Source organism: Jaculus jaculus, chromosome 16 (assembly GCF_020740685.1).
Source record: "Jaculus jaculus isolate mJacJac1 chromosome 16, mJacJac1.mat.Y.cur, whole genome shotgun sequence".
Taxonomy (NCBI): Eukaryota; Metazoa; Chordata; class Mammalia; order Rodentia; family Dipodidae; genus Jaculus; species Jaculus jaculus.
In genome coordinates this window covers 4,416,461-4,434,123 of record NC_059117.1, presented here as the reverse complement: position 1 = coordinate 4,434,123, position 17,663 = coordinate 4,416,461, and positions in this window count along the sequence as shown.

The following is a 17,663-nucleotide window of genomic DNA, read 5'->3' as shown; positions in this document are numbered from 1 at the left end:
ACCACACCTCACTTGGGATAATCTTGTCCTGCTCTATACATCTTTCTGTAATTTCCATAACTTCATCTTTCTTTCCAGCTGAGTAAAACTTCACTGTGCATATGCACCCCACTTCATTATCTATCCATTAGTTGTTGGTCCCATTTTGTGAGCTATTGTGAGCAGTAAGGAGCATGAACGTACAAGTACCCCTGGGTAGGATGTAGAGTTCTTTGGGCATAGGGACAGGAGAGATACAGATGAACCCTATGGTGGTTCAATTTTCAGCTTTTCAAGAAACCTCCTGTCTAATTTCCAGAGTGGCTGCCCCAGTCACACTTCCACTAATAGCAAATGGGGGTTCATTTGCCCCACATTCTCCTCAGCATTTGTTGCCATTTATTTTCTTGATAATATTCATTTTTCTGGGGTGAGATGGACCCTCAGGGTAGTGTTAATTTTCATTTACCTAATGACGAGGGATATTGAACACTTTTAAAAAATATTTATTGGCTATATTTATTTTGTTTCTTTAGAGCTTTCTGTCATATGTCGTAACCTCATTCTTGATCTAATAGTTGGCTTTTTTGATGTTTAGATTTTTGAGTATAGCTGGCAAAGATTTTTCTTCTATTCTGTAGGTTTCATCTTGACTCAGTTTCTTTTGATGAACAGAATCTATAATTTTGTGAGGCATCTCCTCCGTTCTGATTAGGCCTTCTGCCCATGGACAGCTACCTGCGAAATGCTGTGTTATTCCCCCTTCTCCTTCACCAGCACTATTTGTTGAAGATGCTGCCTTTTTTAAAAAAATCAATATATATTTTTGAAATTTTTGTCAAAAATCAGGTGGCTAACTGAAGGCAGGTTTTTAAGCTGGGGAGATGGCTTCATGGATAGAGCTTTTTTTGAAAACCCGATGACCTGCTTGTATCTGCAGAACGCATGTAAAGCCAGATGCATAACACCAGCCTCTGTAATTCCAGCATGCCTATGGCAAGAAAGGAATTGGAAATTGGGGTATTCCAAAGCTTGTGGGGCAGCTAGCCTGGCAAATGCAGTAGTGAAAAAGAGAGACCCTGACTCAAAAGGTGGAAGGCGAGGGTGAATAGTGAGGTCGTCCTCTCCCCTCCACACACATGCATGCCATGGGTGTGCCCACATTCACACACACAGGCATGCACACAATTTAAAAAAAATTAGTTAGCTATAGTTGTATGGACTTTTTGGGCTATTCCATTAAACCACATGCCTGTTTTTGTTCTGGTACTTATATTATTGTGGCTCTTAGTATATATACCTTGACATCAGATATGGTAATACCACCAAGACTTAACTTTTTCCATCCTCAGGAATGCATTGGCTATATGAGTTTAGTTTTTTGCTTTTCAAATTAAAATATTGTTTTTATTTATTTATGTAGAGAATGGTATTGGAACATTATTGAGGATTGCATTAAAAGCTGTTGATTGCATTTGATAAGGTAGCCATTTTTTTTAAAGGCTTATTTTTTTATTTATTAGAGACAGAGAGGGAAAAAGAGAGATAGGGAGAATGTGTGCAACAGGGCATGTAGCCACTGCAAACTAAGTCCAGACACATGTGCCATCTTGTGCATCTGGCTTCCATGGGACCTGGAGAATCACACCTGGGTCCTTAGGCTTCGCAGGCATGTGCCTTAATTGCTAAGGCATCTCTCCAGCCCAAGGCAGCCATCCTTTATAATCTTGACTTTTTAAATCCATGAGCTTCACTTGTCTTTCCATCACCGAGTGTCTTCATCAATTTGTGTCTTGAGTGTTTTAAAGATTTCATCGTAGAGATCTTTAGTTTACTTGGTTAAGTCTACTACAGGGGATTTTATTTTATTATTTTTTATATTTACACAGATTTTATTATGCTAAAAATAGAACTTAAAGTTCTTAAGAGAAGGAAAGAGGAGAGCTTACAAAGAGCCCTGCCCATGGGAAGGCAGGGGTTAGGTAAAACTTACCCAGACACCCAGATTTGGATCTTCTGAAGTTCTGAATGGAGTTGAGTTAACCAGACACAATACCAAGTTAATCCTCTCAGGAATCTTAATTCTAGGAAAGGGGAACTTTTTTCTAAAATGGGTCTCAGATTGAGTTTAAGGAAAAACAGATCTATCCAGGAAGCTCCTTTAGTCAGAAAGAGACTTCTCTGAAACTCCTTTCACCTCTAGTGAAGTAGAGACTGCAAGAGAGGCTCACAGACTTTCCTGACTTTTACTTTTGGGATCCTGTTACCCTAACTTCTCCCTCAAAAAGTAACCCTAACTGCCATCATCAGTGAATCAAGGAGAACAATCTGGCTTCTTCCAGCTGGGTGGGGTTGTTGGGCATGGCAGTAGATTTAAATGGTACTGTTTCCTTTGTCTGTGTGTCTATTATTGTTATATAGGAAAAATGCTGATTTTTTGTGTTAATTCCTTTCCTATCTGTATCCATCTTATTTGTGTCTCCTTCTCATTTCTTTATCTAAGACTTACAGTACAATATTGAATGAGTAGAAACCATGGCTTCCTTGTCTTTTCCTGATATTATTAGAAATGCTTTCCTCATTTATTATAGTGCTGGTTATAGGCTCATCATATACAGCCATTTTTATAATTTGATATGTTCATTCTATTCCTAGTTTTTCAGGAGTTTTATCATGAAGGAAAATTGGATTTGATTAAAAGCCTTTCCTGAGTCTATTTGATGATCATGTGATTTCTATCCTTTAGTCCATTATGTGATCAGTGTGTATTGAACCATCCCTACATCTCTGGAATAAGACCAACTTGATCATGGTAAGGGATTGATATGTTTCTGTATTCAATTTGTAAGTATTTTGGTGAGAAAATTTTGCAACTGTGTGCATCAGGGAGATTGGTCTGTAGTTTTCTTTTTGTTGTTGTTTTGTCTTTATCTGGGTTTGGCTTCAGGGTAATTTTGGCCTCATTAGAAGGGTTTGTAATTATGCCCTTCTTTCCTATTTTGTAGAATAATTTGTGAAGTATGGGTGGTAGTTCTTCTTTGAAGGTCTAGTAAAATGCATAAGTGAATTCATCTCAGTCTGAATTTTTTTTAACTGGGTGATATTTTATTATCACTTCCTCAATCTCATTGCTTGTTACAGATCTGGATCAATTATTCACCACATGTTGGTTTAGTTTTGGTGGACAGAATATTTCTACAAATTTACTCATTTTATTTAGATTTTCCAGATTAATGGAGTGTATGTTTTAAGGTATGTCCTTGAAATTTTTTGAATTTCATTTTTATTGTTCCCTATTTCCATCTCTAATTTTATTAACTTGGATTATTTTTACTTTGTCTTTATTAGTTTGCCTAAGGATTTACATTTTTTATTCTTACAAAGAATAAAATGTTTGGGGGCTGGAGAGCCTGGCGTGGTAGCATGCACCTTTAATCCCAGTACTTGGGAGGCAGAGGTAGGAGGATCGCTGTGAGTTCGAGGCCACTCTGAGACTCCATAGTGAATTCCAGGTCAGCCAGGGCTAAAGTAAGACCATACCTAGAAAAATTAAAAAAAAAATGTTTAGGGGCTGGAGAGATGGCATAGTGATTAAGATGCTTGCCTGCAAAGCCTAAGGACATAGGCTCAATTCCCAGGACCCCCGTAAGCCAGATGCACAAGGTGGTGCATGCATATGGAGTTCACTTGCAGTGGCTAAAGGCTCTATCTTTCTTTCTACCTCTTTCTCTCGTACATAAAATAAATAAAAAGTATTTTAAAAAAGAATAAAATGTTTCATTGATTGTATTTTTTTCTACTTCATTAATTTCTGTCCTGACCTTACTTGTTTCTTACTGATTTGGGTTTTCTTTCTAAGGCCTTAAGATGTAACATTGAGTTAGTTATTTGAGGTCTTTCTTGTTCGGTATATTTAGAGGTCGAATTACAATCTTCTGAGAAGAGATTCTCTGGAGTCTCTGCTAACTACAATCCTATGCAACAATGGTTCCCAACACAGGCCCGCATAGGCAGCATCACTGGCAGGGCACACTCTTTTCTAGTCTTGTGTTTCGTGCTCTAAACCCCTCCTGTATCTGGACTGGCATCCGTGTAATGTCAGGAGAGAATCTGTGATTTTGTTGAAAATGTTTTCTATGTCTTCAGACTGACATTCTTCTCCATCTTCTATGCCCTTACTTGTAGATTCGGCCTATTTAAGGAGTTCTGCATCTTGAAAGTCCTGCTTCTGGCTTCTTATTACCTTTGTTCTTGTTGTAATGCTCCAGTCCCTTTACCCTGCCTCTAAATTCTGATGTCTGTCATGTCCGCAATCCATTTTATTTGCGTTCTGAGATTTGTCATGTCCATGATCCAGTCTATTTGTAAGGTTTTCCAGTTCTGAGATCTATCATGTCTGCAATCCATTCTATTTGTAAGGTTTTCCACAAAGATTTTGTTTTTTTTTAAAAAATATTTTTTTAAAATTTTTATTTATTTGTTTGAGAACAATAGACACACAGAGAAAGGCAGATAGATGGAGGGAGAGAGAGAGAATGGGTGCACCAGGGTCTTCAGCCACTGCAAATGAACCCCAGAAGCATGCACCCCCTTGTGCATATGGCTAATGTGGCTCCTGGGGAATGGAGCCTTGAACTGGGGTCCTTAGGCTTCAAAGGCAAGCACTTAATCACTAAGTCATCTCTCCAGCCCAAGGTTTGTTTGTTTGTTTATTTATTTATTTATTGGTATTTGATCTATTGAATGTTTTATATTCATTATTTCAGTTTGGTATTCCTTTAGTATTTAAATCCTCTGCTGAATCCCTCTTTCATATCATCATTATTTTATTCAGATATTTTTAATATTCTCTTAGGATTCATACAGGAGTTCCTTGTAGATCTTTTTCTTTGAATATGCTGATAATCATTCTTTTGAGTTCTCTGTCTGAGATTTCTCTTTCAGTGAAGATCTTTACTTTGGGAATAGTAATTTTGGGAGGAGCTCTTTCTTTGTATTTTTTATGTACTTAAGAGTTATATCCTCACCTCAGGAGCTTAAGATGCCTCAGGCAGCCTCTATATTACTCTCAGAATAGAATATTAACTACAGAAAAGCCAATTAACAACTGAAGTCATGTTGACTTCAATAACTGTTGAAGGCCAAACAAATCATTATGGTTTAGATTATACTAGGATTCTAGTTACTTATGTGACAATCAGAAACTAAGGAGGGTGAGTGAGGACAGGCATTAGCACTTAGGTCAAGTTTGACAGTATCAAAGTGGGAAAAGTGTCTGGGAGCAGGACATTGGGATTGTTAGTGCCTACAGAGAATACAGGTTGCTAAGCCTTGGAGGTTGTATTTATGAAGCATAAAAAGGGAGGATACCGAAGACAGGAAGAGGAAAAGAGGTTAGAATGAGTGGAAAATATGTGCGTTGTATGTGCAAAGAATAGTGGATGGCCAATCGCGGAGTGCTGGAGGAGCACACAGGACAGTCATAGACCCTGGGTAAGAGACATGCAAAAGCGAAACCATTATGATCACTCACACACACAGACACACAGACACACACACAGACACATAGACACACACACATGCACACACACAGACACACACACACACACAGACACACACACATGCACACAGACAAAGACACACACACACAGACACACACACATGCACACAGACACAGACACACACACACAGACACACACACATGCACACAGACACAGACACACACCCACAGACACACACACAGCCACTCACACACACGACATTAAAAGATAGAAAAATATTGAAAATGGCGAAAGGTATTCATAGCACACAATCAAAATAGGCAGTATATACTAAACATGTATGAAATTAAAGAAAATCATTTGTTGGTCAGTATTTCTTCCTTCATGAGATGAGTTGTGAATTTTTCCCCTCCCTGTGCCGTCTCATTCAGCAAGCTTCGTTGACAGGTAAGGTACCATTTGTATTTCCAGTGTACCCCGATTTGGGGCACGTGCTGAACAGGCACGTGAGGTCTTATCCAGCCCAGTGGTCCTGGTGCTGGCGCACAGGGGAGAGGAGGCTGTGGTGCTCGTTGGGTCCCACGCAGCTCATCGGCTCATTGACCTGTGCTCTCTGCACTGTCTGTAGCTTTCTGCTGCTGACCCTGCAAGCCCAGCCTGTGTGTGTGTGTGTGTGTGCGTGTGCATGTGTGTGTATGTGCATGTGTGTGTGATTGTGCGCATGTATGTGTGTGTGTGTAAGCACTTCCCAGCAGCCAGTACCACTTGGTTCACCTGAACATGCACATAAGAGCCAATTCACAGTGAATCCCATCTACTTCTTCATAGAGATATTGTCCGGCTTAATAAGTTCATTCACAGATCTTATCTCTTAAAGAAAAGCAGCTTGTAAACAGCTTCATGTTTTTGAGATGAATATCCAACGAGACAGTTTATGGGAGGAACAGGATTTATTTCAGGTTTACAGATCTAGAGGAGTTCCATCTATGGCCAAAAAAGCTGGCTTCCATTTGTAAATCCAAGCAGAGAGAAAAACCACCAACAGCCAGCAATCACCATAAAGTCGAGAGCTGCAGGGACAAGCCCCCTCTCCCCTGCCGAGCTCAGACCTCTCTGCGTACCTCTGGGCTGGAATTCAGGTCCACCTCAAGCACATACTTGGGCTGGATCCCAGGATCCTCCCCATATGACACCTCCTCCAGCCAGGTGGCTGGAGACCCAAGTTACAAGCTTTAATGAAACACCTGAGTCTATCAGGACATACATTCAAGCTGCCACATAGCTTATTGTGTATTATGTTGATGGTTTTCTTTCCCTGGGTTTAATTGGCGAGGCTTCTATCCATCATGTTACCTGGAAGTATTTTCTGTTTATTCCTTTAGGTTTTGTGAGTTTACTACTATTGGAAGTGACCTTTCCTTAAAATCTGCTCATTTAAACCACCTGTAGTAAATTCTGTTTTCTCTCAGCATTTAAAAAAAATATTTTATTTATTTATGTATGAGAGAGAAAGAGACAGGTAGAGAGAAAGGGAGAATGGGTGCGCCAGGGCCTTTAGTCACTGCATACGAACTACAGGCACATGTACCCCCTTGTGCATCTGGCTTACATGGGTCCTGGGGAATCGAACCTGGGTCCTAAGGCTTTGCAGGCAAATGCCATAACAGCTAAGCCATTTCCCCATTGCCTTCTGTCAGGATTTTGACTGATACAGTCTACCTTCTGCCCCCTTTCTGGCTTTCATTTTGGTAATGCTATAAAATTGTCCAACTCAGAACTATAAGCACAACTATTTGGGGAAGAGACAAGTTTGGTGAGTAAGAATTCAAAAGCTTGTTCTTTTTGCTCATTGACAGACTGGATAAGTGAGAGATTATTTAGTTTTTCCACAAATATTTTAGACTTTGTGAGGCAGGCAGTCTATGTTGCAATCATAAATTCTTCCACTTTAAAATGAATAGCTGTTTTATGTTCCAATAAAACTTTATTTACAAAAACAGATGAGTCACATTTGGTGCCAGGACTTCAGTTTGCTGACCTTGAGCTGGTTCACTTGATGTTTGGACCTTGCTAACCTTGAGCTAGTTGGTTTGAGAAGATTTTAGTTTTCTAACAGGTTCAGATGATAATGTTTTATTAATTACTTTTCTCATTGCTGTGATCAAGTATCTGGCAAGAAGCAGCTTCAAGAAGGGAGAGTTTGCTGTGGCTCACAGTTCTGTCATGGCAGTGAAGGGACAGCAGCAGAAGCTAGAGACAGCTGGTCACGTTGCGTCCACAGTCAGGAAGCAGAGGGTGATGACCGGCCCTGCTCAACCAACTTCCTCCTTTTCATGCAGTCCAGGACCTCAGCCTATGGAATGGCCCAACTCACCTTTGGGATGAGTCTTTGTATCTTAACCTGACCTAGAAAATCCTTCACAGATATGCCCAGAGATTTGTCCCCATGGTGTTTCTAATTTGTGTCAGGTGACAACCAAGATGAACCATCACAAGTGCCTTATGAGAAACGTACATATTCTTTTGAGTACCAGGTGGCTATTGCACATTATAGTCAGTCTAGAGATGAGTTTTGTGTTAAATATAGCATGGAAGAATCATTTTATTTTCTTACCAGAAAGCCGCAGCAAAAAGCAGTGATTTTTCACCCTTGGCTGGCCCTTCCACACTCCCCTCTGAGTCTGAGATAAATTTCTAGGTCCAGAGGAAGGCACTGGCTTTGAAAAAGCTCCTTTCGACAGTGCATGATTTTCTGTCAGCTCAGGGCAGGAACTTCTAAGGTGCCTCCTGAGACTAAAGGAGAGTTTAGATTGGCAAGCGGCATAGACATCTATTGCAAGGCCATGTCTTTCAGAGAGCTCCTTGGCTTTTCCAAGGTCAGATCCCTCTTCTGCTGTGGTTTTTCCACAGGCCTCTCTCCACAGCTCTCTTGGAGTTGGATGAAGGGAGAATTGCCTATTCATATCACTGGTGCACATCTCTCTGCCCTGGTGAGGATCTAAAGACAGAGATCCAGCCTGGTGCCTGATACAGACCAAGTGCTCTCTGCTCAAGTAAGTGAACTGAATTTAATTTCAAAATAGTTTCTAGGCTTATCATTAATATTTCCAAGGTCTGGGACAAATACATAAATGAAGTCCGCATGACGCCTCTGGTACGGTTGGTGTTCCCACCACCGGCCCCACCCCCTGTCCAGTGGACATCACTCCTGAGATACACGGACAGCACTTGCACGAGGGTCAATCTTGCAGAAAGGCTACACGGACCTCCCAGATAAAGCAAGAGGGAAGATCGCCCAGGCTTAGGACTTCTGCACTCCCCCAGGATGACCAGTGATCACACATCTTAAAGAGACCAGCTGGGCCAGCATCTTTCCTTCCCTCCCGCCTCACTGTTCTGACTTGGGGTTTCTAGACATTTCTAAGGGCTTCCTGTAATTACCTCATCTAAGTCAATGGAATAACAGAGCAGGTACCTATGGGAATTGGGCTGTTAGAATTCCATTTTGGAGGGTGGAGGGTGGCAGCCAACTTAAGCACAATAGGTCCTCTGTCACTCTGCTCCCAAGGCAGAGGGAGCCACACTCCTTCCTCCTTGTCACCTCAGTTCTCATGGCCCCTTTCTCACAATATTTGCTCATGTATTACTGACATTTCTAAAGTCTTTTGAAACAAACAAGGATAATCACACATCTTTTGTAACAGACTTTGTGAGATGTGGGGAACATGGGGCACTCCAAAGGCACCTGGAAGATATTTTATGCATATTTAGGGTGAATCTTCCCACTGAACCACTGTATAGGTCAGCTTTTTCTGCAGGGCTTGTTAAAATAATTCTGCTGAGACCACCCTTGACATTTCTTGTTCAGTGGCTAAAATTCACACATCTAAGGCCTTACCAAGTGATGCTGTCTCCTTGGACCTGTGTTTGGAACCATGGATGTATATGTTTGTAGTCAGTGGAGACTCCAAAATAGCCACAGTGCTCATAACTCTACAGACATGTAATGGGTTACCCTAGCTGGCACTGGCCCCAAGATATTGTTAGAAACTTGATCTTTAGTAGCTGGGAAAAGAGGGAAACATTTGAGGCTGCAAGCAATTTCCAGTCTCTAAGGGTAGGAACACAAATTTACCTCAGAGGAAAATTGTTGCTTTTGGTCTGGGAAAACCACTTGAGTCTGCCATTTATTTATAAAAATGTAAATCAAATATTCACTCACTGTTCTAGAGGGAAATGTTAAGTCGGCATTAACCCGAACACAGATGTTTTAGCCTGAGAAGTTAAGTGTTCTACTTGATAACATAAATTTTAGGGGAAGACTGAGCCAAGGTTCTGTCGGGGAAACATAGTTGTCTGGTGAGGAGAGTGTATGCTCCCGCATTTCTAGACCTGTCCAGTTTTAAGGACACTTAAAAAAAAATTTTTTTTTGTATAAGCTGTCACTGATTCTTGTAGCTTTGTGTGTATAGGTCTACATAGAGTCTATTTTCCCCAGAACTCCAGACCTGAGAGCTGAGGGTTGGGAAAGGTGTCAGTTAGAACTGCAGTTCTCCCTGGCTTGGTGGGTCTCACAGGAGCAGCCAACGTGTGCTGAGGTTTAGCTATTACTTTTCTTCTGAAGTGATGGAGGAAGGAATAGTCCAGTTGTCAACTCACCTTAGAAAAGAGTGACGTTCAGGCTCAAAATATCTGAAGGGAGGAAATGGAAAGGAAGCCTCATTTTGGGAGCATGCCGAGGCCTGGACTGAACTTACCCTTGCTGTATCCCAGGAGGCCCATCAACCCCTTAGAGGGCACTGCCCATAGGGCTCACGAGGGATGCCCAGCGAGCAGGCAATAGGGCCAGAGGTGGGAATTCAATCTAGGGCACAGGCAAGCCTGAGGTCAGATGGGCCCCAGGGCAGCCAATCCTTATGGGAAGTACAGGGCATGGTGGCACGAACTGGAAGCTGGATGGGGAGGGCGTTCAGATTGATGGTAAGGATCCTTGAAGTAAGTTCAGGGACTGTCCCATCCCCTCTGCTCTAAGATTACATCTTCTCTTTTTAATATGTGAACTTTTGGTAAAATATTTTCCAAAGTACAGTGCTGTCTCTGTTGGGCCATGAAAATTGTAGGTAAGTATGTTACCATCTGGCAAACTAACTGCAAAAGAGAGAGAATGAGAGAGAGGTCAGGATTTAAGTCTGAGGCTGGTTTTCACAGACAGTGGTTCCCTGTAGTGTGAGGCTTTCCCAAGTATTACTGCCAGAGTGGAACAGAGAAACAAGAGGGTCCGAGCCATGCAGAAAAATCACACATGACGGGAGGTGAGGGGGCAGGTTAGCCTTGGAGATCAACTATGATTTTGAAGTCATGGCAGTATAAAGCTGGATGTCTAGGTAACAAATGGAATATGGAGACAGGTTTGGCGACACACTAGAGAAAAATTGGGAATAGGAATTATATATGAATAACATTCTTAAAGATCAGATAACAGTAGAAAGAATTCTGCATCATTAATATGATAAGGTAGTTCAACTCTTCATGACAAGTGAATGCATCCAAAGCTATGTCAACAAGAAGTGTAATACTTTATCTTCAGATATTAGATATCAAAGAAGGTTTTCTGTGTGGACTTCAAAAACTCCGTCTAATTAGATGATGTGATTCCTGTCAACTTTATTAATCTTCCATGGCACATCTGCAAGGCCTCTAAACAGAAGGAGATAAAGTCAAGCTGGGGTAACATAATGGGTAGAAGAGTTTTAGGAGGTCATTAAAGAAACTCAGCTTTCCGGTCATTTACTTGAGAGCTCCAAAACTCACAATCGGATGTGAATTTGGAACTGGAGTCTTTACTCCATCCCAGCTTCTGAAGACCAGTGGGCCACTCAGAAGGGGGGCATCTTGACTTTCACCAAAGTCAGCACTCTTGTGCAGAAAACCAAAACAAGCTGGGGAGAAGATGCCAATATTTACCACATACTGACTTCGTGAAAAAGCTTAGTTATATCTACTACCTCAGAGAGCTACGTGGAGGACAGCTCAGTGTGGGCGCAGAAGCTGTGGTGGAGCTGACAACTAACACCTCACTCTGGAAAATTCGTGGTTTCTGTGGAAGGTGGCTGAGTGCTCCTTGACGGGGACATGGGTGAATGGCTTTTCTGTTCAAGAGATTCTGAATATTCATTGACTTCTTAATATTAAAACGCAAGGGAAATGAGTATTCTATCCCAATATTGTGTTGAAGGGAGGCGCTATTCATGTCTTGTGATTACTGTTCACTTAGGAGCTGCACTAGCTTTCTACTGGAGGGCGCAGGCGGCAGAGCTAAGACTGCATGGGCAGATCGGTTCATAGTCTTTGCCGAGGTGCTTCCTGCCTTGTCGTTGGATATCTCCTTTTCAAACAAGATTCACGTTTTGTTTAGATTGTGAAGAATTTTCCATGTCTTTTCTCATTAAAGTGAGACAGAACATATTTTCTCTTGGGATATGTTATGGACCAGTTGGCACCATATAACATTCTAATATCCTTGGGAGAATCTACTGCCATGTCATCCTCTTTGGACCACGTTGTTTTGGAGTGGAAATTTCCGAGCACTTTACTGGTGTTGTTTTCTATCCATCTCCTGCCTCTCCTTGAGCCATGAAGACTGAAGAATGCACAAGTGAGCCGCTGAGCCAGGATCAACAGCTGGTTATCTAGTAAAGCAGGGCTTAGGTTTGGGTTCTTACTAATGGCAATCGTCTCTGCCAACAAGCAAGACGGCGCTGCGTCCCGTGGCCAGTGGCCTTTGCTCCACAGAGCTACCACACATGTCAGAACTTTCCATGGAGAAGCACTTGTTTCTTTAGCAGCAGCAGTGACATGCTGTAGAAGCTCAGGTCCACTTGAGAACTGAGGACAGAGTAGGGTAGCGGATGTTTCACTTTGATGGGACTTTGTATTTTCAGTCAGTATATATGAGATTTTTTTTGTTAATATTCAGTCACTTATACAGCCCAGATAAATGAAACCTCTCTTTGTACAAGGGTGAAACACTCTAAAATGCTATCTCAGCCACACATGTAATATAAAATGATAAATAATTAAAATTACAATACAAGGAAATATTATAAAAGTACAATTGTGGCAGACCTTTATATGAAAGTCCTGTATGTTCAAAGTTATACCTTCAGGAATGGCACCAGGCTATAAAACAGAATCCAAATAAGCCAGGTTTCTTGAGTTTATAATGTTCAACATGCTGAATGCACTAAAATACTATGTCTGACAAGGACGGTAAAGAAACCTTCAGTGGTATTTAGGCAGACAGAGAATAAAAGAGAGGAAGCAGTTGTTCTATGCTGAGCTCAGCTGTAATCCTGTCTTCACTTTACATCTCTGACTCGAGGCCTGTGGATCACGAGGGGAATGGGATTTGTCTCAGCCTTGCCCAGGACATTTTCCAGTCAGAATAGCCCAGGCAGTGCTAAGGCACTTTTCTGATTACTGCCATTATTTAGCTGTCCACATGGACTCTTTGCCCATTTTTTTCTCCTAATCTCACCATAAGATATTTACTAAACATTTCCTTTTCTTTCTTTCTTTTTTGGTTTTTTGAGGCAGGGTCTCACTCTAGCTCAGGCTGACCTATAATTCACTATGTAGTTTCAGGGTGGCCTCGGTGATCTTCCTACATCTGCTTCCCCCGTGCTGGGATTACAGGCGTGCACCACCGCAACCGGCACATTGTTGTTGTTTTTTTTTTTTTTCTAAGTCACCCAAAATACAAACTAAAAGGCATTAAGTAAAATGACAAAACCTGCCGGGCCGATCACTTTTCAAGACACAAACTGTAGCTTAGACACTAGAAATCAGATGCGGACATGTCTGCATATCTCCCGCGGTGCACTCGCTGTCCTGAAACGCTGGCTGAAAACTTAAGCTGGAGGAAGGATGAGGTGCCAGGGGTTCCCCCCTCATTGGTGATTTGATGCTCATGAGCTACATTTCTTGGTCGCAGTCTAAGACATTATTGCTGATGTTTGGTGAAAGGATCTCATCAGAGAGTTGCTGTAACTTTTATCAGCTGCGGTTGGCAGGTAGGAAAACTCTGTCTTATACATTTCTACACTTTTTCACTAATAAGAAGAGTGCACTTTAAAGAGGGGAAAAAGCACGTAAGGGAATGTAATAGAGCATTAATACTTTAGTAATATCTGGGAAAGGAATACTCATAGCCCAGCCTTCCTCTGTGAGAAGTTTCGTGCATAAAGTAACACTTCCTCTTCTGGTACCCTTTTGTGGATTAACCTATTAATCCACAAAAGAGAGAGGTGGGAAACCACCTAAATCCTCTTCCTCAAGGGTGGGGGTCTCCTTCTGAAATGCACATTACAATTAGGAGGAAGGGCAGAGCAAGCTCACTCCAAGGGCCTTCCAATACGCATGCCCTCATGACTGTGCACACTGCCTTCTCTTCTAAGTCACCCGGGACGCAGCTCTGCCTGCTGGTTTCATTGGCAGAAGAATGGACAGGCAGCCACCGTAACAATGGAGTCATTATCGTCCTCACTGTCCCCGTGACGTTCAGCTGCAGTGATCGGGCAGGTAGAGAGGGGCTCTCTGACTTCTCTCCATCCCTGCCAATGACAGCAGTCTAGGGGCAAGCTGCCCGTGGAGCCAGCCGCGGCAGAGTTAGACGTCTCGTCACTGTGCCTTGGGTAGAGGACTTTGTTTCCTTCCTCCTCTCCTCAAAGGTGTTCCTGTCTATACCACTGCCCTTCATGCTTTCAAAACTATATCCACCCAGGGTAGTCTCCAAAACGATACACCTTCTTTCAACTAAATGCCTCTCGGGTGACTTTTACAATTGATCTTAGCCACAAGGCCGAGAAGCGATTGGGTGACTTTTAAAAAGAATATTTTATATTACTTTCCTTCTGAAATTATCAAACTCTTTCTGGTAAACATGAATGGAATTTGAATTCTGACTTGAATTGACACAGATGACTAATATGTTTACATAGATTTGTCTTGAGGACATCTATCATATATTTGGAAATTTGATCTTTTATAATATTAACCAAAATTTTGGCTATTTAAGAGTCTGAAAAATAAAAAATAAAAAAAGCAGTAGGGGAGAACGTTTGGAGACTGGAGCCTGATGGTCAATGTCATATGTTTCCCAAGCAGCCCCTGGGCACCTGCTTTCCAAGGCACTGCACCCTGTGTTTAGGAGAATATTAAGTGTGATCTTTACTTTTAAGGCGTTTACCTTTGAATGAGGGAGACAACCTCACCGGAAGGTAACTAAAGTTGTACTGGGTACAAAGTGCTATAAAGTACAGAGACAGGAAGATCACTTCACAGGAGACACGAAAGGCTTCATGCCTCAGACTGCCTTTGAACAGCTTATGATCTAAAGATATCGCTCAGGGAGAAGGAGGCCAAGGCAGTCATTCTGGGGGACTTAAGGAATCTCACTCTAATTCAGGAAGCAGTGGTTTCTCAGATGAGACTCCAGCCTAGGTATTTCATCTTGGTCAGCATGATCTAACAATGTTTACGATACATTAAGCAGAGCTCATCAATCATAATGTTAAGAACAGTAAAGTTTTGGGTGGTATTCTGACAATGCTAGTTTTATGGCTAACGAGCCATGTAACTTGGTGCATGGAATATGCACAGCACAAATGGATTGGTTTGAAGTTAGAGCTGGATGACTTGATGGGGTCTGAACATCAGTTGGCACATTGACAACCAGTGACCAGCCCTTGCTTTTCATGCAGTGCCCAGTTCCAAGTGTGCCTGCCGATCTGGACCCCGGCTTTGTTTTTGTATCTTTGGGGACAACTGACTATTGTGACAGGCTTGTCATTAATGTGGAATCATGGCAACCCCTCACCAGCATGGCTTCTCTCGCTGTGGATTTTGAGTGGCCCTTAGGGGATGTCTCATCATGGTGACCATTTATATTCACCAGCAGATCAAAGGCTGTGGCTATGCAGAGGCATGAAAGACTTTCCATCCAGTGCTAAGAAGAAAATACCAGAAATATCAGATTCCACTGGAATGTAAAAATAGGAAGAAAATGAAGCTTTACTAACATGTAACAAATGACCTCAGAGGTGTACAAGTCACAGTTCTTTTTTTGTTGTTATTATTTTTTTTGTTCTGTTTTGTTTTACACTTTTCTTTATTTTCTGGAGATGAGGATCAAACCCTGGGTCTGAGAGTCATCTTCTTCATGTTTGCTCACATTATTACATTACCAACTTTCAACTAAATAAAACATATAAGCATCGTGAAAAACCTCCTGCAAGGAAACCATGAATTGAAGACACTCCACACTGAGGGTCTCCATTCAGTTTTGACTTTACAGACATCTTAGTCACTCTATATTTGTTGTGTTTAAGGGGCCCTTGGATTGTAAATAGCTTTTGGGGAGATCTGTTTTTAATCCATTATATTTTGATTTTGCTGAGGAAAATTGCAAATGGTCACTGTGCTGCCAGAAGAGGGTGTCTTTGTTTATGTTTAATAATGAACATTTCCAGAGTGATAGCCAGCAAACCAAAATGGATTCATTTCCAAATTTGAACTTTCTCTGCACCGTGTAATTCCACTTATATTACAAGAACAAGAGACATGAATGTGAAAAACAAATTCAAGTCGTTCTACGATGAGATGCCAAAGGGTGACTTACGTGTCATGTAAGTAAGCCAGGCATAGATGTCTTTCCCACTGCGACGGGGTTGGGGAGCTCATGGAAGCTTGTGAACTCCAAACCCCAAGTTCGTGTCTGTTTTTGGTTTTTGTTTTTCGAGGTAGGGTCTCACTGTGGCTCAGGGTGACCTGGAATTCGCTATGTAGTCTTAGGGTGGCCTCGAACTCTCGGTGATCTTCCTATCTCTGCCTCCTGAGTGCTTTAATGCGTGCGCCGCCATGCCTGGCTTTGTGTCGGTTTTTAACCAGAGAATTGGATAGACCAAACCGAGCAGGATAATTTATATTTTATTCCGGACTATACAAGGTAGAAAGTGTGAACCCAGGAAGGGAAAATGGGTACACCCACGTGGCCTGAGAACCCATGTGGGAAGTGAGCATTGGCTGAAATATAAAAAGGGGTTCAGAGAGGAGGGACAGCTAGGAAACACAGCAAGCTCCTGCCATGTGGCGCACGAGACCAGGAGAGGGCCCACGTGACGGCTTACCAGCACTGGAGCCGGGACGTTCAGCAGAGATCACAGGCAACAGGCGCAACACGATCCGACTGAGGTGGGCTTGACCCTCCGACTCAGGTGAGGCTGAGCGCGACGGTGTGGCCTCAGGGGACTGGCTCACGAAGAGCTCAACCACAAAGCCAAGATTTTGGACTGAGTTTTATCAACTACAATGCCAGGATCAGATTTAAATTCTAGGTAAGGTGAACACCCTCCCATGGAGAGGTTTGGGTCGGTTACAGAAAAACAGATCTAGGGAACTCCTTTAGGAGAGGACAGAACCTCCCTTTGTCTTTAGTAACTTGGAGATTGCAAGGGTGGACTTAGAGACACTTCTGCCTTTTACTGCTGGGGCCCACCCACACTAAGCTACCTAACAAAGCTTCCTGACTCCCTCTCACCCCATCCTCGGGGGACAAGATGGTGCTAATTGAGTGAACTGTTTGAAGTCCAGTCAGAGCCCACAACTTAATGAGACTTTTATCTAATCTGGTTCCCTCCAGAATTCTTGACAGGAGTAAAAATGCTCAATAATGCAAACTCAAGTATGTATTTTAAACTAAAAACTAGAGCTCTCTAATTGTTTTAAATTTCTTCTCCCCTTCAGCCAAGGATCTTGAGAAACGTTATAATCAAATGCTTGTATTTGATAAAGTCTTCAGGTGACTTCATATTCCTTGAACCCTATTAGCTTTGTAATGTGTCTTCTCACTCCATTCAGGTGGAGCCATGAGAGGCGAAGAGGATCAGAAGGTAGAAGGCAGCTTGCTTTCCCCAGTGTCAGGATGAAGCCATCTTGGAAGCACAGGTGATCTAGAGCTGGCTTTGACTGAGAGCCTCTCAGAAGAAAATAAATGGTGGGGGGAGGGCAGAGCCTACCATTTCTTCATGGCAGACTGTAGCAGACAGCTTCAGGTTCACTGAGATGAGCTTCCAGACCAGGCACAGTTATGGAGGAAGGGATATTTATTGACGCTTACAGATCCAT